At 41.8% G+C, this 23,516-nt stretch overlaps 1 protein-coding gene across 2 annotated transcripts in view; it reads left to right on the top strand.

The window, feature by feature from the left end:
* The first annotated feature begins 7,062 nt into the window (after nucleotides 1–7,062).
* Nucleotides 7,063–23,516, top strand: part of LOC114245664 (uncharacterized) — an 89,572-nt gene continuing 73,118 nt past the window's right edge. For both annotated transcript variants that reach the window (XM_089733452.1, XM_089733451.1), the window contains exon 1: nucleotides 7,063–7,205. The gene's annotated coding sequence lies outside the window, so the exon portion shown is untranslated. The remainder of the gene's footprint in view (nucleotides 7,206–23,516) is intronic.

Below are 23,516 nucleotides of genomic sequence, written 5' to 3'. Positions count from 1 at the left end.
TTTATCTGCATTGCTAACTTTACTTGTTTTTTGTTTTGTTTTAAATAATATATGATCTTTTTTTTAATATTTAATGAAATAAAATTTTCCAGCTTAACTACGTTTTCTGTAACATAAATATGAAAACAAAATTTAAAGCCCTTATTATCTCTATTTAAATTAATGTTTTAAAAAACTTTAATTTAAGATTGAATTATTTCTCTTCATTGAATGACAGGTGAGTGAGCTTGTATAAGAAAAATATTTTTAAAACTTAGAGCTTTTTCTTTACATACCAACATTAAAAGATCTAGCAAAAGGAACTCCGTTCCAACCAGTTGTCAATGCGATACCTCTTTATCTTCTCTCAATAATATATTTAATTTAGACGTTATATACATAATATGTATGTATGTATGTATTTATGTATGTATGTATGTATGTATGTATGTATGTATGTATTAGCAAACAGGTATGTGTTAACTGGCTTAGGAAATTTGACGAAAGCGTTGCCTAAAAAGAAAAGAGTGTAGATGAATTTTTAGATAATCAATTGTTCTGCGGTGATAACGAAATGAATTTAGTTGTCGTGTTCACTGATGCTCACGACGGACAATGCTGCTAAACTCGTTATGTTGTCCAGTGTTTCCTCTATGAGACCTGAGTAGATATTTTTATACCATGTGACCGTTTATTCTAATTTTTTTTCTCAAAGACAGCCCACTGAGTTTCTCGCCGGATCGTCCCCGTGGATCGCGATTCCGATCCGGTGGTAGATTCAGCAAAGCACCGCTCTTGTTAGGGCTGGTGTTAGCAAATTCTCTCAGGTTGAGCCCGTGAGCTCACCTACCCGTCCGGGCGTAGCTGAAATATCCTCTTAGGCTATCAGCGAATAGGTGGTGAAAAACTGTTTTTTTTTTTATATTTAGCTATTGCCCGTTGCACTAACTGAAACAACCATATTAGCTGGAGTTCCAATGTTGTTTTTTTTCCTACCTGTGCTGATAGCCTTAGAGGCTATTTCAGCTTCGCCCTAACATGTAGGTGAGCTCACGGGGCTCAAACCTGACGACGTTGCTAACACGAACCCTAGCAAGAGCCGTGCTTCGCAGAATCTACCACCGGATCGGAAACGCGACCCACTGAGAGGATCCGGCGAGAAACTCAGCGGGCTGTGTCTGAGGGTTAATTTACTCGTTGAGCCCTTCGTCGCAAGCGACGGGTTCGACGAGAACGATGACCGGTCGACATGCACGCTGCATACAGTAACTGTATAAAGCTTTGACTCGTACTAAAAGACGTGTAGGACACAATCAGACCTTAGCTTTTGCTAGTGGTAGGGTGTGTTGCGAGCCAATACGTGTAAATACCATCGCCCCGCCCATTTCTGCCGCGAAACAGTAATGCGTTTCGGTCTGAAGCGATTTATACTCTGGTTTCGTTTCTCGGCGTGTGTATTTGTGATCTCCACGTGTTCAAGTCGATCTGATTAATGCCGATTCGATTTCAGGCTGCAGTTGATTGTCTAAGTATTATATTAATTTCACTCTTTGTTTGTCGATAGGGTTGCCACCGTTTTGTTTGCAGATAAGATACATTGGTTAGGTATGGGTAAAAAAAAAGTACATCGTATTAAAATAAAGTACAATTTATTTTTTATTATTATTAGGTTTGAATACACATTTTTTCTTATAATTAAACAAGAAATTGTGACAATTAATGACAGTGACATTGTTGACATTATGTTGAAATATTTGTTAAAAAAACAAGTGCATAGGTGATGTAGCGTTGGCGAGTGGCGACATCTATTGAGCAATCGATGTATTTCGATATGAAAAAATACGTATCACTAAACTTTTCAAAATTCCAAAGAAACTAAATCCCGCCAATTATAGTATTTACGTGTATTTTATTGTTCACATAAAGTATAGAGTATAATTAGTTGAAATTACGTAAAATACTTTATTATAAAGTCCGGGTGGCAACCCTATTTGTAGCCTTCTATATAAATAGAAATATTGAATACAGATTCATTTGTTTATCACCGCAGTATGTACGTAAAATGTGAATTGCGGCTGGCGATTTTAGAGCTGAGTTTTAGACTAAGAGGGTGCGTATTGTTGCCATGTTTTATAAATAAATGTTTAAAAAAAGAAAAAGAAAAAAAATTATGTTTTATTTTCCTTACCCGATTTTCTGTCGTCCACTGCTGGAACATTTTTGTCTTTCTGTCTTTGGAGTTCTACGTTTACATACGATGATTGCGTTTTTAACTGACTTCAAAATATTAGGAGGTTGTCAATTCGACTGTATGTTTTTTTTATGTTTGTTACTTCATAACTTTTGACTGGGTGAATCGATTGATTTGATTTTGATGATTCTTTTTTTATTAGAATGCTGAGGCTTCCCGTGTGGTCCCGTATCAATTTAGTCCAGTTCTGATAACGGTATCCATGAGAAAACCATATAAATCTTACATTTGCATTAAGTACGTGCGTGACAAATAGATGAATAACTCAATATCACGCCAACCGATTTCGATGATTATTGTTTTTAGTGTATATTATGTATGTTTTGGAATAGAAATTTGAAGTCGGTTTTTGTAAAAGCATGTCTATTTACAATTATCAAACCTATGAAATTATTTCCATATAGATAGATATATAAATTAATTTGACCTCATCTAGGATGAAATCTTTAAGTACAGTACCCGATGCTAATTATTAGATATTTCCCAAAGAGATTGTCGTTTATTATAGAGAAAGTTAATGTTTTTTTTTTCTTTCATATACCTATACAAAATTTTTATTATAATATTTCCATCAATCAAAATATGCGCTTATGGTTCAGTCGATGTATCTCTGTCAGCGCAGTGATAATTTTTCAATGCCCTTGAAGAACTCAGGTGAGAAGGAGCTGACAAACTCTTCAAAGGAATTTTCTACTACCTCTCGGGTATTGAATTTTTTCTCAGCCATTAAGTTGTCGATGCTTTGGTAAAAGTGCTGATTGTCTTATGAGTACGGTGGATGAAGCATCTCATGACACTTAACAACCAAAAGAGCCAAATATAAATAAAATATCGCACCGTATGTGCGATATTTTATCCTTGCACCCAACATCTCATCCCAAAAGCGCCAACACCTTCAAATGCGGCCTTAAAATCATGAAGACTTTATCACCAATTTGGAACAAATCTGAAACTAATTGAGAAATTTCTATAAATGTTATTAATGCTTTTGCGAGTTATTTTTTTTAATAATAGCCAAATGAACACAGTTTAATACTTAGTTTTCCTATAAAGCCTCATTGGTGGTAGGACGTTTTGTAAGTCCGCGCGGGTAGGCACCGCCGCCCTGCCTATTTCTGCCGTGAAGCAGTAATGCATTTCGGTTTGAAGGGTGTAGCAGCCGTTGTGCTGTTAAAATTGAGACCTCAGAACTCATGTGTCGATGTGGGTGGCGGCATTTACGTTGTAGATGTCTATGGGCTCCGGTAACCACTTAACATCAGGCTGTGAGCTCGTCCACCCATCAAAGCAATAAATAAAAAAATCTACCTATATAAATAAAAATGAATTGCTGTTCGTAAGTCTTGCTAAAACTCGGGAACGGCTGGTTCGATTTGGCTAATTTTGGTCTTAAATTATTTGTGGAAGTCCAGAGAAGGTTTAAAAGGTAGACAAATATGAAAATGCACGGAATTAAATAAAAATAACAATTTTGTTTTCCCTTTAATGTGTCCCCCGTCGGACGGATTTCTTTTGTTTGTTTTAAGTTTATTTTATACACAAGCTTAGGTCTTTTATTTATCGATTGAGGCACTACGAAGTCTACCGGGTCAGCTAGTCTAAGCAATAAAAAATTTGACATCCGAAACAATATTAACAAATTTTCAATATTTGTGAATTATACGGTTTGATTTACAAATGTCAATACAATTCAATGGATTAAATTTAAAGGTAGGTCTAGAAGTCTTAATTAGTGTTCATTCAAAGAACAGCTTAGTTCGGATATTGCACACGATCGGTCGCACGGTTGGACGCAGTCGCCGCCTGTCGATGTCATCGGTGAGTTCAAACCATTTATTAGTCAATAACTAGTACCTAATTGCCAATAAACAGCTTTCGAAATAGCTACATAATAGCTAGGAAAAATATGAATTTATAGTAATATTGCTAAATTTCCCACCATTTGTAATTAAATTTTTCAAAACTTATTGCTACTGAATAATAGATGGCGCTATGAGCAAATAATTTGACAAGGAAAACGATTTGTGAAAACAACGAAAGAACGATATTCTTAACTTTTTTGCTATTAATATTATCAAATATATTAAAATATCTTATTTATTAGGTTAATATATTGGTTTTTGTCACATAAAATTTTCATGTAAATTATTGATACAAGAGCGATCCACTGTGCCATCTATCCGATACAATGCGTACCTGTACAACGTAAGAACCGTTTTAACAAATAAATTGATATAAGAATAAATAGATGGCGCTACCAGTTAAAAATATTTTGATTTTCAAAACACAAATGTTTTTTGTTGTCATTTGTTTTTGTTGTTACAAACTTTGAGTTAAGATGAGTAAATGCTTTAGTTTTTAAATTAAGATGTGTAGTAATTTTTATATTTCGATTAGATTTTTATTTTAATTAACTTACAATGCTACATGCTGTGCTGTTTAGAAAAGCATAATAATAATGATATTATTCTTTATAACGAAGGTAAGCTAATGATAAATGATTGAAAGAAATTATTGTTTATTAATTGTTTTAACCGTTTTGTTTTCGATAATACCAACCGCCTGCCGACTTTTTTTTTTAAATGTTATTTGAAAACGTCAATAAACGTTACTTAATTATAAATTTTTGCAATTATTAAATTAAACCTATTAGTTTTTAGCTTCGATAAAACTAAATCCAGAATGTTTGTTCTATGTGTTTTTGTCTTTTGTTGATTTTATGCACCTCTTTGAATTTAATTAAAAACTTCTAACGTTGGCAAGGCGAAATAACGAAAGTTCATGATGAGATAAATGAGATAGATTATGTTTGAGTCAAATTTGTAGACGAATTCGCCGCATCCTTGAGGACGAACTCTAGTCGGAGTCCATGGACATCACGTCGTGACTGCCGTCACCAACGGCCGATCCAGGGGGGGGGGGGTCATGGGGGTCATGACCCCCCCCCTGAGCTAGTTCCAAGACTTGAACGAACTTGGACTAATTGAAGAACATCATGATTTATTTATTATCTATTGTTATCAAAATTAAATTATAAGTTCTTAGCTTGCCCACGACTATGTGACCCCCTCCTGGCGCCAAAGCTGGATCCGCCCTTGGCCGTCACCAATCATGAGACTTGATTATCCAATCTTACAAACAGTGTGCTTACTGCGATCTTTTTAACGTTCTCGATAGCGTAAAAGTTAACTCAAATTTGTATGCAGTTGGAAAGTTTGCCTACGTTTGCCACTAGGAGCGCTATTGCAACTGCATACATATTTGAGTTAACTTTTACGTTATCGAGAACTTTAAAAAACTCTCACTAAACACACAGAAATAAGTAGGTTGTCGGCATCTAATAGTGCGGACCTCAATGTCCTACCATCAGTAATTACGCAAATTCAGATGTACGACCTGGGGGCTCTATCTCGACCATCGCGATTTCAAACTTTTTAAAATTCAACGGACTTTTGATTGTCGAAAATACGGATTTATTCCTACTCAATTGCTCAACCTTCCGTGTTTTGTCTAATTTCTTATCGAAATTCCCTTATATATACAGGATGATGTTAATCCGTTCTCGTCGCCTATTGGTTTGATTTCATTATTCATATCTTTAATTCAATCTAAAATATACAAAGGTCGGAATGCTTAGTAATTTTTTTATCTAATCGCCGGCAGCCTAAGTAAATATTCCAACTACGTCCGGTAGGTGAGCTCACGGGCTCAACCTGAGAGAATTTGCTAACACTGGCAAGAGCAGTGCTTCGCAGAATCTACCTTACATTCATTCGCGAAGCAGTTGCTCTTGAGTTGATAGGTCTCCTTCGGAGGTAGTCCTCCTTCGCTCGGGTAGCTGTTAGCTAATCCCACCCCTCCTGGGTGAGCCCGTGCTCGCTCACCTGTCCTGGTGAAATTGAAAAGGCCCCCGGGCCACCAGTAATTCTTCAATCATAAAAAAAAAGAATCTACCGCGGGATCGGAATTGCGACCCACTGAGAAGATCTGGCGAGAAACTCAGTGGGCAATATTTCATTCATACTACCAAGAACCATGATGCTTCAAACATTATTTTATTACTGGTGGTAGGACCTCTTGTGAGTCCGCGCGGGTGGATACCACCACCCTGCCTATTTCTGCCGTGAAGCAGTAATGCGTTTCGGTTTGAAGGGTGGGGCAGCCGTTGTAACTATACTTGAGACCTTAGAACTTGTATCTCAAGGTGGATGGCGCATTTACGTTGTGGATGTCTATGGGCTCCAGTAACCACTTAACATCAGGTGGGCTGTGAGCTCGTCAACCCATCTAAGCAATAAAAAAAAAAAAAAAAAATTAGCCGTATATAGTTATATATCGGCAAACGTCATTGTATTTTAAAAAACCTGGTAGTAGGACCTCTTATGAATCCGCACGGGTAGGTACCACCACCCTGTCATTTATGCCGTGAAGCAGTAACGCGTTTCGGTTTGAGGGGCGGGGCAGCCGTTGTTACAATACTGAGACCTTAGAACTCATATCTCAAGGTGGGTGGCGGCATTTACGTTGTAGATGTCTAGGGGCTCCGGTAACCATTTAACACCAGGTGGGCTGTGTCCTCGTTCATCCACCTAAGCAATAAAATATATATATTTCTGCCGCGCGATCATAATACTTCAAACACTAGCCGTACTTAGCTATCAACGGCAAACCTCATTGCGTTTTAAAAAAAAACCTTCAATTTTTTTTTTTACATATTTTTTATCGGTCACGAAAAAACACCACGCTGTATTCTCGCGTATCGATTTTAAATCATACATTTAATTACGAATCACAAGTAATGCTACTATCAGTTTATCGTTGTACATCGAATCAATATCGGTTTATACACAAAAATAAAATCCATTTCGCATCGCAAATGTTATAATGTCATGAATAATGACAAGAAAACGTTCTGGTAATTGTGTTGTTATAAAACTGATCTATCATCGGTTTTCGTGCGTAAAAAACTACTCTGGTGAGTTTTGTTTTGGCCGTTTTTCCTTTCTTACTTTCTGCTGAGATAGCTATCGGTTAAGATAACGCTTTAACTGATAAGCGATAAGTGTATTTTGAGCGTATCTAGTCGAAAGGACCTAGCAGTTAAAATCGGACGATCTGGATGGAGGGCGGCTTTGCAGCGGCTCGGCTCTGCCCTGGCATTGCTGATGACTATGGGCGATGGTAGCCACTCACTATCAGGTGGGCCGTATGCTCGTCTGCCTACACGGGCAATAAATAAATCAAAAAAATAAAATCGAAATTCGTACTTGAGCAGATGTCGACATTAAAATCAATTTTACGATTTATTCTCGCCTTTTTTTTTAATTAACATTAAATTATATATGACGTTGCGAATATTTAACAGTTTCCGCTGTTACGTAGATCTGTAAAAGTGCTTTTAATTATGTACAACATTCGTGGAAATCGAAGAGGAGATCTTTTTTTACGAAATTTCACGCAAAATTGCATTAAAACAACCTTTCATACATTTTATTGTTTCTTTAATAGTCAACGATAAAGGTCTGTTGATGTTTTTTTTTTTTTTTTTTTATTGCTTAGATGTGTGGACGAGCTCACAGCCCACCTGGTGTTAAGTGGTTACTGGAGCCCATAGACATCCACAACGTAAATGCGCCACCCACCTTGAGATACAAGTTCTAAGGTCTCAAGTATAATAATATTTGTCGAAAGAATAAGCTTTCGTATCATTTCTTGATATAGATGGACGTAATATGACATGTCCTTCTTCAAACGAGGCTTATGGAGAGTATTAAGCGTTAGGCAGCGGCTTGGCTCTGCCCCTGGCATTGCTGAAGTCCATGAGCGACGGTAACCACTCACCATCAGGTGGACCGTATGCTCGGCTGCCTACAAGGGCAATAAAAATAATAATAATAATAATAATATCAACAAATAGATGGTATTGTTTAAAAATAACTCAACATTCTAGGAATCTTAGCTTCGTGACAGCCATAACAAGAGATACAACGAAAGCGGGACTATCTTATTTAGCAGTTGATAATTACAATTCGCTCGATTCATTTAGATACGCATTAATATGTGATAAATTCAAATGATCGATATGAAAACGATGGATTGAAAAACTTTATTGAAAAACTTTACCTGTGGTAGGATGTTTTGTTAGCCCGCGCGGGTAGGTACAACCACTCTGCCTATTTCTCCTGTGAAACAGTAACGCCTTCCATTTTGAAGGGTGAGGCAGTAATTGTACTACAGAACTGAGTATTAAAACTTATATCTGAGGGTGGGTGGCGGTATATACGATGTAGATTTCTATGGCATCTGACTACCATTTATCACCAGGTGGGCCGTAAGCTCGTCCACCAGTGTAAGGATTAAAAAAGAAGCTCTCTTTCTCTCTCGCTCCTAGACGCTGTCTCCTGCAAATCAGGACCAATATGGCCCCAAAAATAGACTGGTCTAATCTGAGTCTTTGAACCCTTCTTATTTAGCGTAATATCATCTTAATTTGATGAAATTATTATGTTTTACCTTCAGAGTTTCTCATCTGATCTTCTCAATGAGTCCTTAGGCTACAAAAAAATAGTTGTGTTATTAATTTTAATAGTATCTAACAAAAGTTCTGCTTGTTTTACCAACGCCCATAGCCGATACCTTTATTACCGTTATTAATTATTTCGGTTAGGCGAACACATGTTACTAATGAAGGTAATCTATACTAATATAATAATATAAATAAATAATATAAATCATAAATAATATAAATAAATAAAAAAAAAATATATATAATATAAATCTACAGTGGTTTTTACGGATGTTCCGTTATAACTACTGGACCATGCATCCGATTGACTTGAAACTCGGTATCCATGTAGAAAATACATGTACTTAATGGATAGGCTAATGTTGATATGAGTGTTGGACTCCCTAATAATAATGACAATAAATAATAATGTTAATTTTAAATGGCCAGCGAAGCGGGCGAGTACGGCTAGTGTTATAATAATACGCGTGCAATCATCGCGTTCACATGTAAATAATTATCGCAATTAAAAAATCTATTTTCTCGGTATTTTTCGATCGTATCTCTCCGGACATTTCGGTTATTAGTCACTGGATTATAAATTGAAAACGGATGAGTTTTTTTGTGGTTACCGTCGCCCATGTACTTCAGCAATGCCAGGGGCAGAGCCAAGCCGCTGCCTACCGTTAAGTACTCTCCACAAGCCTCGTTTGAAGAAGGACATGTCATAGCGCTCGGGGAACACCGTGGAGGGGAGCTCATTCCATAGCCGGATGGTACGTGGCAAAAAAGATCTCTGGAAACGCACTGTGGATGAACGCAGTGACTCCGGGTAGTATGGATGAACTCTACTCCGGTTGCGGGCGGTGAGATAGAAATGGTAGGTAGTATCATCTCAAATAATTCCTCCGAGCACTCCCCATGGAACATACGGTGCGTGTAGGACCGAGTAAAGCCAAGGTTCTGTGGTCAGGACGAATTCTTTTAATGCCTACCTATTCGCTGGGAGCCTAAGAAACTATTCCAGCCACGCGCGGACGGCTAGATGAGCTCACGTGCTCAACCTGTGAGAATTAGCTAACATTAGCCCTAGCAAAAGTAGCGCTTCACTAAATCTACCACCGCCTCGGAATCGCGAATTTACAGCTAAAATTCAGTTCACTGAGACGCCAGCGACATGTTAAATTATTAATCTATATACTAATATATAAATCTACAGTGGTTTTTACGGATGTTCCTTTTTTTTTCTTTTTTTCCTACCTATGCTTGTTGTAATTGACAAGTTAGAGAACACGCTTACGGATTGGAAGCATATTATCATCATTCCTGCCTTTCTCCCAGTCCCCTGGGGTCGGCGCGACAACTCTTCTCCTTCCATGATGATGATGATGTATGTGATATAAACAAATACATGGTATTGTTTAAAAATCACTCAACATTTTAGTGATTTTAGCTTTGTGACAGCTGTAACAAGAGATACAACGAAAGCGGGACTATCTTATACCTTTAAACGAGCAATTCTTGTATATTAATATATACTTATGTAATCTGAATCTCGGAAACGGCTCCAACGAATTTCATAAAATTTAGTATACAGGGGATTTCGGGGGCGATAAATCGATCTAGCTACGATTTATTTTCAGAAAATGTTGTTTTATTCGTGTTTTCAATAATCAACTCTTCACGCCATCTATTGGCGAATAATAAAACTATTTTTCTTAATTCAGAGCAACTAACCGTTTTAAAGACACTACAAGATGGCGTTATAAAAAAAAAAACCATCATCTAGTCTTACTTAGCAGTTGATAACATGTCTGATGATCACGATTCCGATAGAGGCACCCGTCACGTGCGGACGTGCTCATCGACCACTCGATTGCCCGGCCTTTGTTCGCCCGGCTTTTGTTAGCCCGGCCATTGTTCGCGCGGCCTGTGTTCGTGGTACATCTGCCGACCAAGTGTTTTTTCTGGAAGTTTTTAATTGTTTTGTTTCCTTTTGTTATTTCTGTGTTCGTGGTACATCTGCCGACAAACTGTCTTCCTGGAAGTGTTTAATTGTTTTATTTCTTTTTGTTATTTCCGTTTTGTTGTGTTTTTTTCTTTGTCCTGTAGTAATCGTGCCGCATCGCCACCTGTGTTCAATAGAACCGCTCAGGTCCGAGAAGTTGGGGCCTCGCCGCAAGGCGAGTGTTTTCTAAGACCCAGGGTAGCCCCACCTGGGCACGTAGCCATCATGGACGCTGTATTTGCGGAATTTCTCCGGCTTCGCTACCCAAAGCTCACTTCCGAGTTTCAGGCCTTCAAGGCCGATCACACCGCGAGCCCTCTCGTGGACTCCGCCGAGCTCGCTGCTCCTGCGTCGCCTGTACCTGCGTGCAAAGCTTCTGCATCGAGCACCGCAGCCTCCGTCGTGCCTGCCGTTCCCGCGTCGCCTATACTGGCGAGTAAAACTGCTGCGTCGTCCGCCGTGGTCACCGTTCCAGCAGCGCGATCATCCGCGGCCTCCGACTCTGACTCGGAGATGGAGGTCGACCTCGCCCCCGCCTCATCGACGGATGGATTCACCCTGGTGCAAAAGGGTAAGAAGCGTGCCGCGGAGTCTCGAGCTCCCGCGGCCGCTAAAATTAGCAAAGCCGCGAACGCGTCGCGCCCCCGCCCTCAGACTCCCGTTGCGCCTCCAGCCCGTGCCACTCCGTCGCCGCGTCCGGTGGCACAAAATAAAACCCAGACCCCTCCCCCGGTAATCCTTCAAGAGAAGGCAGCTTGGGAACGAGTTTCCCTGGCCCTTAAGGCCAAAAATATCAATTTCACGAATGCCCGTAACCTCGCGAACGGCATTCAAATTAAGGTTCGAACACCCGACGACCATAGGGCCCTCTCTTCTTACCTCCGTAAGGAGCGTATAAGTTTCCACACGTATACGCTCCAGGAGGAGCGCGAACTCCGTGCCGTTATACGTGGCATCCCTAAAGAGTTGGATGCCGAGCTCGTTAAGGCCGACCTTCTCGAACAAGGTCTACTGGTTAACTCCGTATACCGCATGCATACAGGCCGCGGAAGGGAGCCATATAATATGGTTCTCGTCGCCCTCCAGCCTACCCCCGAGGGTAAGCAAATATTCAACATCCGAACGGTCTGTAGCCTTTCACCCCCCAACCCCACACAAGAAAGGCACACCTAGCCAGTGCCATAACTGCCAATTATACGGGCATTCTTCCCGTAACTGTCACGCGCGCCCCCGATGCGTCAAGTGCTTAGGCGATCACGCCACGGCCCTATGCACTCGCGATCAAAAAACCGCGACGGAACCGCCTAGCTGCGTCCTGTGTCGAACACAGGGTCACCCCGCAAATTACCGCGGATGCCCCCGAGCCCCTAAAATAAATCGACGCGTCGCCCGCCAAAACCGGCTCCGAGCTTCCGGCCCAGACATCAAAGCCTCGGCACCCTCTGTGTCGCAGGCTAAGCCAGCGTTCGTTCCGGCGCCGGTGCCCAGTGTCTCGGCCTGGGCGAAACCGCTGCCGTACACGAACACGGCTACAACTCCCTCCTCCGCAATTCGTCCCGCCCCCGCGACTCGTCCCTCTCCCGCGACTTGCCCTCCGACCGCGTCCGACAATCTCGCTTTAGCGATCGACTTCTTTCAGTCGATCAACTTTGAGCGCGTTAATGCTTTGGGCGACGCCATTCGCGCTGCCTCCACTGCACAACACTTTATCGCCGTTGTGCAAGAATACGCCGACGTATACGCGTCATTAAATATGTACGTCCTCCCCTCACTCCGCCGGTAATCAATGGCGTATATAAGTAGAATAAAGCCCCTATCCGTAACGATAGGATTTTTTAACGCTTACGGTCTCGCAAATCAACGTGATCAGGTTTCTGACTTTTTGCGTGACCATCAAATTGATATATTTTTAGTGCAGGAGACCCTACTTAAGCCCGCGCGCCGTGACCCTAAAATCGCGAACTATAACATGGTCAGGAACGACAGGCTCTCTGCTCGTGGTGGTGGTACAGTCATTTACTATAGAAGAGCCCTGCATTGCGTTCCGCTCGATCCTCCTGCGCTCGCTAATATCGAAGCATCAGTGCCTCACTGACGGGACACGCGCCGATCGTTATCGCGTCCGTTTATCTTCCACCGGATAAGATCGTTCTAAGCAGTGATATCGAGGCGCTGCTCGGCATGGGGAGCTCTATCATTCTGGCGGGCGACCTAAATTGTAAACACATCAGGTGGAACTCACACACTACAACCCCGAATGGCAGGCGGCTTGATGCGTTAGTCGATGATCTCGCCTTCGATATTGTCGCTCCGCTAACCCCGACTCACTACCCGCTAAATATCGCGCATCGCCCGGATATACTCGACATAGCGTTATTAAAAAAGCCATAGACATCTTAACGTCACACATCACCTCGACATTAGATAGGTCATCGAAACAAGTTGTAGCGGAGGACTTCTTTCACCGCTTCAAATTGTCCGACGATATTAGAGAACTCCTTAGAGCTAAGAACGCCTCGCTACGCGCCTACGACAGGTATCCTACCGCGGAAAATCGAATTCGAATGCGTGCCCTACAACGCGACGTAAAGTCTCGCATCGCCGAAGTCCGAGATGCCAGATGGTCTGATTTCTTAGAAAGACTCGCGCCCTCTCAAAGGTCTTACTACCGCTTAGCTCGTACTCTCAAATCGGATACGGTAGTAACTATGCCCCCCCTCGTAGGCCCCTCAGGCCGACTCGCGGCGTTCGATGATGATGAAAAAGCAGAGCTGCTGGCCTAGCAGCCTAGGCAGAGATACATTGCAAACCCAGTGCACGCCCAGCACTCAATCCGTGGACCCTGTTCATGTAGAATTAGTAGACAGTGAGGTAGAACGCAGAGTCTCCTTGCCACCCTCGGACGCGTTACCACCCGTCACCCCGATAGAAGTTAAAGACTTGATCAAAGACCTACGTCCTCGCAAGGCTCCCGGTTCCGACGGTATATCCAACCGCGTTATTAAACTTCTACCCGTCCAACTCATCGTGATGTTGGCATCTATTTTCAATGCCGCTATGGCGAACTGTATCTTTCCCGCGGTGTGGAAAGAAGCGGACGTTATCGGCATACATAAACCCGGTAAACCAAAAAATCATCCGACGAGCTACCGCCCGATTAGCCTCCTCATGTCTTTAGGCAAACTGTATGAGCGTCTGCTCTACAAACGCCTCAGAGACTTCGTTTCATCCAAGGGCATTCTCATCGATGAACAATTCGGATTCCGTACAAATCACTCATGCGTTCAACAGGTGCACCGCCTCACGGAGCACATTCTTGTGGGGCTTAATCGACCAAAACCGTTATACACGGGAGCTCTCTTCTTCGACGTCGCAAAAGCGTTCGACAACGTCTCGTGCTCATCATACGAGACTTCTTGTCGAACCGCTCTTTTCGATATCGAGTCGAGGGAACCCGCTCCTCCCCACGACCTCTCACAGCTGGAGTCCCGCAAGGCTCTGTCCTCTCACCCCTCCTATTTAGCTTATTCGTTAACGATATTCCCCGGTCGCCGCCGACCCATTTAGCTTTATTCGCCGACGACACGACTGTTTACTATTCCAGTAGAAACAAGTCCCTAATCGCGAAAAAGCTTCAGAGCGCAGCCCTAGCCCTAGGACAGTGGTTCCGAAAATGGCGCATAGACATCAACCCAGCGAAAAGTACTGCGGTGCTATTTCAGAGGGGAAGCTCCACACGGATTTCCTCCCGTATTAGGAGGAGGAATCTCACACCCCCGATTACTCTCTTTAGTCAATCCATACCCTGGGCCAGGAAGGTCAAGTACCTGGGCGTTACCCTGGATGCATCGATGACATTCCGCCCGCATATAAAATCAGTCCGTGACCGTGCCGCGTTTATTCTCGGTAGACTCTACCCCATGATCTGTAAGCGGAGTAAAATGTCCCTTCGGAACAAGGTGACACTTTACAAAACTTGCATAAGGCCCGTCATGACTTACGCGAGTGTGGTGTTCGCTCACGCGGCCCGCACACACATAGACACCCTTCAATCTCTACAATCCCGCTTTTGCAGGTTAGCCGTCGGAGCTCCGTGGTTCGTGAGGAACGTTGACCTACACGACGACCTGGGCCTCGAATCTATCCAGAAATACATGAAGTCAGCGTCGGAACGGTACTTCGATAAGGCTATGCGTCATGATAATCGCCTTATCGTAGCCGCCGCTGACTACTCCCCGAATCCTGATCATGCAGGAGCTAGTCACCGTCGACGCCCTAGACACGTCCTTACGGATCCCTCAGATCCAATAACGTTTGCACTAGACGCCTTCAGCTCTAGGAGCAGGCTTAGGGACCTCGGTAACCGTACTCGTCGAACTCGACAAAGAGTTCGCCGTGCAACCTAACCCATGAATCAGCTCGCTGAGTTTCTCGCCGGATCTTCTCAGCGGGTCGCGATTCCGATCCGGTAGTAGATTCATTCGCGAAGCAGCTACTCTTGAGTTGTTAGGTCTCCTTCGGAGGCGCTCGGGTAGCTGTTAGCAAATCCCACCCCTCCTGGCTGAGCCTTTGCTCGCCCACCTGTCCTGGTGAAACTGGAAAGGCCTCCGGGCCACCAGTAATCCATCAATAAAAACATGTCTGATGATCCACATTTTTTTATTTTTTTTTTATTGCCTTGATATGTGGACGAGCTCACAGCCCACCTGGTGTTAAGTGGTTACTGGAACCCATAGACATCTACAACGTAAATGCGCCACCCACCCTGAGATATAAGTTCTAAGGTCTCGGTATAGTTACAACGGCTACCCCACCCTTCAAACCGAAACGCATTACTGCTTCACGGCAGAAATAGGCGGGGTGGTGGTACCTACCCGTGCGGACTCACAAGAGGTCCTACCCCCAGTGAATCTAGTCTTATTTAGCAGTTGATAACATGTCTGATGATCCACATGTCTAAATAGTCACGCTTTTCGGTTCGAAGGGTGAAGTTATTCGTGCAATTCACGCTTATATTCGGCCTTCTTCGTAACGTCATACACGATTCTGTGCTTACCGATAAACACTTAACAACGGACGGACCTTGAAACAGTTGGCCGGTAAACCCAAAAAAAAACAAAATTAAGGAACGAAATTAAATTATTGCATCTCGAATACTAAAAATAACGTTTTTATAACACGTTAAGGCGATGATGATTTAATGATTGAATAGATCAGTCATTAAAGTAATTAGTTTAGCGTATAATCGTGATGCATTACGCCAGTGATTCTCAACCACTGTTCCGCGGCACTTTTGTGTGCCGCCAAATTTCAAAAGTGTGCCGCCAAATTTTGCGATTATATAATAATGTTAATATTATTAAATTATATCATTTTAAAAGAAAACTATTTTAAACATGAATATATTTTATATTTAAATCTACAAAAAAAAAGTATATTTTAGTTTATTTCGTATATTAAAATTTTTTGATAAACTATTTATGCAGTGTGTTGTAGTAAATAAATAATTTTTATCTTTTTTTTTTGTGTGGCGCCAAATTTTGAAATCGTTAAATATGTGCCGCAACAAAAAAAAGGTTGAGAATCACCGCATTACGCACTATTGAACGCACGTGATTCCTCTGTCTATACTCACAACAAATAATATAGTTGACTGTCCATTTGTGTTCAAAAAAGCTAATAGTATTTTCTTCGACTTTGCGTGTCGCAAGCGTTATTAGCAAACTAATATTTAATGTCATTAAATTTCGAGGGGTAAAAAGCTTAAGCGAAATTATTGAAACTTCTTAACCTGTCGTGCTAGTTGTAGACTGACTTTGATAATATGTAATAATTTGTTATAAAAAAAAAATATATGTCGCCAGAGACAAAACAAAATGGAAATCTATGGAGGCAGGCCTTTACCTGAGAGGGGTCCATGCATATAATATATATACTAAATACACTAAAAAAAAAATTTAATTGCATGGAATAAAGGGCTTTTTTAATTTTTATTTTTATTTATTTATTATTGAAACTTCACAGTAGAGTCATTTAAAGTTTAAAATTTGGGAAAAAATATCATAACAAAAAAGCTTCTTTAGCTATTTGAATGGAGTAAACTTAATTGAAGTTCAATTAAAAACATTGAACTGTTGATGATGGCGTGGTTAGCGTGGTATGGACATGTGATGCGTAGAGAGAAGATGCATGTGACTAGGTGTTGCGTTGTGAATAAGAGTGGACTGTATTATTAGTTTGAATTTATTTATCTATAAGTGACAAAATAAAGAATTTAAAATTAATGATTATAAGAAATAAGAAACAGATGTGTCGCCCATGACGGCTGGAAATGGAAAGGGGTAAGGCGTCATAGCGGACGTCGCTCGTTGACACCTTTGACGTTCCGAATTCAAACACTAGGAGATGTATGGAAATGGTAGTCCAAGGTAGAGGGGGAAGAGGTCGAACGAAGAAGACATGGATGTAGCGTGTGAATGACGATATGAGAGAGAGAGGAGTGAGTGTTGAGATGACGGCTGATAGAAGAGAATGGAAGAGAAAAATTAGCTGCGCCGACCCCACCTAGTGGGATAAGGTGGGGAAAAAGAAGAAGAAGACAGAACTGTTGATGATGATACCCAAATAAAACGGACCTTTAATCTCTATATATAAAAATGAATTTCTGTTCGTTAATCTCACAAAAACTCGAGAAGGGCTGGACCGATTTGGCTAATTTTGGTCTTGAATTATTCGTGGAAGTCCAGGGAAGGTTATAAAGGTGAAAAAATAAAAAAAAATCTCGGAATTATATAAAAACAAACAATTTTGTTTTTCCTTTGACGTGTCCCCTTGATGTGTCTTTTATTTGTCGATTGAGGCACTAAGAAGTCTGCCGGGTCAGCTAGTATAAAATAAAAATGTCGTATATTAAGCCAAACTTAAGCCACAGACAAACAAACGAACGCGTGATGTTATTATTTAATATTATAACACCGTTGTTAATGGCAAGGTTAATCGAATCATTCTCACAAAACTAATAGGCCCAGTAAAAAATTACTTCCGGAGTTCTTCCTCGTTCCATCAACACTGCACCGTCGACCTTGGAGTGGACCACTAGGGTTTTGAAGGTACGTTCGAAAATGAAGCGGAATCCGTGATTATCAGGCGGGTAGGTACCACCACCCCGCCTATTTCTGTTGTGAAGCAGTAATGCGTTTCGGTTTGAAGGGTGGGGCAGCCGTTGTAACTATACTGAGATCTTAGAACATATATCTCGAGGTGGGTGGCGCATTTACGTTGTAGCTGTCTATGGACTCCAGTAACCACTTAACAACAGGAGGGCTGTGAGCTCGTCTATTCATTTAAGAAATAAAATATACATATATATCAAGCCGTTACCTCCAAGGCTTCAATTGCGCTATGAATGCTTCACGGCATAAATAGGTAGGGTGGTGGTAACTACCTAAAATTTTTTTAACGGTATGCAGCGCCTTGGTTTTGCCTCTGGCATTACTGACGTCCGTGAATCCCCGCGGGTAGGTACCACCACCCCACCTATTTCTGCCGTGAAGCAGTAATGCGTTTCGGTTTGAAGGGTGGGGCAGCCGTTGTAACTACTATACTGAGATCTTAGAACTTATATCTCAAGGTGGGTGGCGTAGATGTCTATGGGCTCCAGTAACCATTTAACACCAGGTGGGCTGTGAGCTCGTCCAACAATCTAAGCAATAAAAAAAAATAGCGAAGGATCCCAATCCATATCGAATTTGCTTTATTAAAATCGAAACACTCAAACCACGATAATGTTAATCCATAGCGCCAGAATTCTTTAAGCGCAATGATAAAACGCATTAAGAGATTAATTAAGACCGTGAACTAGCTGATTAAAATGCAAAACAAACACATGTATACAGCACCTTTTTAGAATTGAATTAGCTTAAATAAAAATGAATTAAGAAAATTAGTTTTATATTCCGATTTTTTTTTTTATTGCCCTTGTAGGCAGACGGGCATACGGCCCACCTGATGGTGAGTGGTTACCGTCGCCCATGGATTTCAGCAATGCCAGGGGCAGAGCCAAGCCGCTGCCTACCGCTTCATACTCTCCACAAGCCTCGTTTGAAGAAGGACATATCATAGCGCTCGGGAAACACCGCGGAAAAACTTTCTTTTTTCCTCCATAAGCTGATAGCCTTGAGAGGCTATTTCAGTGGAGCCTTAACTAGTAGGTGAGCTCACGGGGCTCAAACTTGACGACGTTGCTAACACGAACCCTAGCAAAAGCTGTGGTTCGCCGAATCTACCACCGGATCGGAAACGCGACCCACTGAGAAGATCCGGCGAGAAACTCAGTGGGCTGTGTCTGAGAGTTAATTTACTCGTCGAGTCCTTCGTCGCAAGCGACGGGTTCGACGAGAACGGTGACCGGATTAAGCCTATATTCCGAACGATTCATAAACCATATTTTTTATTTTCTATTTTTTATTGCTTAGATGGGTGGACGAGCTCACGGCCCACCTGGTGTTAAGTGGTTAGCCCATAGACATCCACAACGTAAATGCGCCACCCACCTTGAGATATAAGTTCTAAGGTCTCACGTATAGTTACAACGGCTGCCCCACCCTTCAAACCGAAACGCATTACTGCTTCACGGTAGAAATAGGCAGGGCGGTGGTACCCACCCGCGCGGACTCGCAAGAGGTCCTACCACTAGTAATTACGCAAATTATAATTTTGCGGGTTTCATTTTTATTACACGATGTTATTCCTTCACCGTGGAAATCAATCGAGAATATTTGTTGAGTACGTATTTCATTAGAAAAATTGGTACCCGCCTGAGATTCGAACACCGGTGCATCGCTCGATACGAATGCACCGGAGGTCTTATCCGTTAGGCCACGACGATTTCAAAAGTCTTTTCTTTCTTTCAATAATTACGTAAACCGGAAAATGTTTTAATCGCCTCAACAACATTTTTCCATCAATTCGTTTTAACGCGTACAACGCGCAAGCGAATCTAAGATTATCGGTGCGATATCGATATTTTACCGATTCAATTCATAGTAATCAGTCGATCGGTATACATCGGCTCCTTAACTGTAGAAGAATCTAGATTATCCGAAACGTTATTCTGTTGTATTGGTACAACGAAACAATTGAATAACAATATATTAAAATTAAGTTAGGAAATTGTCGCCGTCGAAGGCTGGGCTCACAAGGTAATGGTGGTCGGATTAGATACTCTTGAGCCGAGACGGAAGATGACTCTTATGGTGCATTATTGTCAGCTATTGCATAACAAAATTGATAACTCCACGGCACTGGAATCAGTGACATTATATGTGCCTGATGGCTACATGCGCGGATGAATGTGTGGAGAGGTGCGTCGCCAGCGGCAGCTTCTTAGTACCCCGGTAACCGTACTCGTCGAACTCGACAAAGAGGTCGACGTGCAACCTAACCTATGCATCAGCCCGCTGAGTTTCTCGCCGGATCTTCTCAGTGGGTCGCGATTCCGATCCGGTAGTAGGTTCATTCGCGAAGCAATTGCTCTTGAGTTTTTAGGTCTCCTTCGGAGGCGCTCGGGCAGTTGTTAGCAAATCCCACCCCTCCTGGCTGAGCCTTTGCTCGCCCACCTGTCCTGGTGAAGCAGGAAAGGCCTCCGGGCCGCCAGTAATCTTTCAATCAAAAAAAAAAAGGTTCTTAGTACTACGCACGCGCGTACGCAGCACACCGCTAACTCTTTATTGTTGTTGTTAGGAATTATTTAAGCTAATTATTAATGCCTTACAAATGGTTTGGTTTATAATGTTAATTTGTAAGTAGATTAAATAAATAAATAAATGTCCTGCACGTTTTTTTGCAGTAGAAGAATCTAGATCAGTGATTCTCAACCACTGTTCCGCGGCACTTTTGTGTGCCACCAAATTTCAAAAGTGTGCCGTCAAATTTTGCTAATATATAACAATGTTAATATTATTAAATTATATCATTTGAAAAGAAAAATATTTTAAACATGAATATATATTTACATCCACAAAAAAGAAATTATAGTATATTTTAGTTTATTTCGTATATTAAAATTTTTTGATAAACTATTTATGCAGTGTGTTGTAGTAAGTAAATAATTTTTCTTTTTTTTTTTTTGTGCCGCCAAATTTTGAAATCGCTAAATATGTGCCGCAACAAAAAAAAGGTTGAGAATCACTGATCTAGATTATCCGAAACGTTATTCTGTTATATTGGTACAACGAAACAATTGAATAACAATAGATTAAAATTGAGTTAGGAAATCGTCGCGGTCTAAGGCTGGGTTGACAGAGTAATGTCCTGCACGTTTACTTGCAGTGTTTTGAATTTAGATATTATGTTTGGGACTGAGAAAAGGATAAGTTTTAGGACTCGCTCCGTAGCTCGTCGATGCATTCTATTCAATTTTCTCACTGGCGAGAGCTATATGTGCTGATTGATAAAAAAATCACAATTTTATTGTTTTTGCACCTGCGCCATGTTTTAGTTTTTTTTACACACTCTTCGCGCCATTTTCATACGCGCGTAGTTTTTCTTGTAGTGTCAAGAGATGGCGTGGATAGGGGATTGAGAAAGAAATAAGGAAAAGGAAGTACCAACATGCAGTATACGTCTTAACGAATGAATAGTGGCACATACATTGTACATAGAAAATGTGTTTGTACTACAAAAAATCGAACACCACTTCTGGGTCTAAATCAGCTTTTTTCAAAGTGGGCGAAAACGCCCCCTTGTGGACGCTGCAGGCCTAAAGGGGGGCGGTAAGAGACCCGGAAAAAAATGGGGGCGTTGTGTAGAGGCTTGGGATTTGTAATTTCATCTAGGAGGACTCTTAGACACCGACTGACCTCTGGCTATAGTGGTTTTTAAGTAGGTGAAAAAATGGGGGCGCTAAAAAATAATTTATTCTCAAAGTGGGCAGTAGACAAAATAGGTTTGGGAACCCTTGGCTTGAATAAATACTCAACGGACTTGTCAAGCAAATCGAATGAACTTTCAACGTATTCAGCTTGCATGGGCACATAGTATAAGCTCTGTCTCGTTTACACGGCACTGTGTAAACGAGACAGAGTGTGTGACAACTGTGTGAAGACTGCGGTGGTTCTTTTGACGTGACAGCGTCTTATAATTCGATGGAGCCGGCTGCACGCACGAAAAAACATGACCCATGAGGCGTTCCATTTAAAGCTTGAAGTCCAAGCGAGAGCGCGCAACGAGCGATAAAGAGGCACAATCGGCCTCCGCGTTCGGCAGCGTTCGACATCTGTCTCTCTCCTACTTGAGTGAGCGATGCATCAGCGTGGACAGCTACTATACAATAATACATTTACATGTTTTCGTCAAGTATGAAGTTCAGTGAAAAGTGAATGTGGTGTCAATTGTTTATAGCAACGACAATTGCGATAATTGAAAAATGAAACCATTCCATCAGTGTTTTCTTATGACGTTGTCACGTGCAACTATCGTTAGTAAACAGAATTTACAGACAACCGTTTTTTTTTACACTGATGAAAATCTACCGTATGAACACCCGGGTAATTGTACGTTAAAATAACGGATACAAAGAAAACGTGCAGGACAATGACGTGTGAACCCAACCTAAAGGATAAGACGGCCGGTGCAGTCGTATCGAGCGATGCGACAGTGCCGGTGTTCGAATCCCGCCAGCGGGTACTAATTTTTTTTAAATGAAATACAGACTTAAAATGTATTTTCTTTTTTTTATCACCTAATCGTCCTAATAAATAGCCTAAAGGACTATTCCAACTACTGGCTAAAACACTTCATTACGGATCCTCTTGATCCATTAAGGGTGCTTTTAGGTACCACAGGCACCGGTCATCGTCCTCGTCGAACCCGTGGCTTGCGACGAAGGGCTCGACGAGCGAACTAACCCACAGACACAGCCCACTGAGTGTCTCGCCGGATCTTCTCAGTGGGTCGCGGTTCCGATCCGGTGGTAGATTCTGCGAAGCACTGCTCTTGTTAGGGCCAGTGTTAATAACACTCCGGTTTGAGCCCCGTGAGCTCACCTACTAGTTAAGATTAGCTTCTCAGGGCTATCAGCTTAGGTAGGAAGAAAAAAAAACAATCCAACTACTCTCGATAATTGAGCTCACGGGTTCAACCTAAGAGAATTTGCTAACACTGGCCCTAGCAAGAGCAGTGCTTCGTAGAGTCTACCACCGGATCGAAGTCGCGACTCACTGAGAAGATCCCATGAGTAACTCAGTGGGCTGTGTCTATGGGTTAAGTTTTACCATTCTAGGGTACCCAGCTACTTAGCAGCTAACAGCGACACCCGTGTTTGATTCCTGAGGACCATCTTTTTTTTCTTTTTTTTATTGCTTAGATGGGTGGACGAGCTGGTGTTAAGTGGTTACTGGAGCCCACAGACATCTTCGACGTAAGCGCGCCACCCACCTTTATATATAAGTTCTAAGATCTCAGTATAGTTACAACGGCTGCCCCGCCCTCCAAACCGAAACGCATTACTGCTTCCTGGCAGAAATAGGCAGGGCGGTGGTACCTACCCGCGCGGACTCACAAGAGGTCCTGCCACCATCGACCCTACGACCACGTCTCAATACACCAATGTACTGTAATCTCAGTAACAATGCAACGAACACGGATAATGTATCTTATCTGAGCCATGCACATTTCTTATAGATTCGCATTATCTTAATGAGGTAATTCGAGTCACGGGCGAGATTTTTGTGTCCATAATTTACATATGAATAAGCATCAAAATTATCCGGACT

Source organism: Bombyx mandarina, chromosome 02, assembly GCF_030267445.1.
Source record: "Bombyx mandarina strain Sakado chromosome 02, ASM3026744v2".
NCBI lineage: Eukaryota > Metazoa > Arthropoda > Insecta > Lepidoptera > Bombycidae > Bombyx > Bombyx mandarina.
Note: the sequence above shows the minus strand (reverse complement) of the source record. Positions and strands in the feature narration are given on the sequence as shown.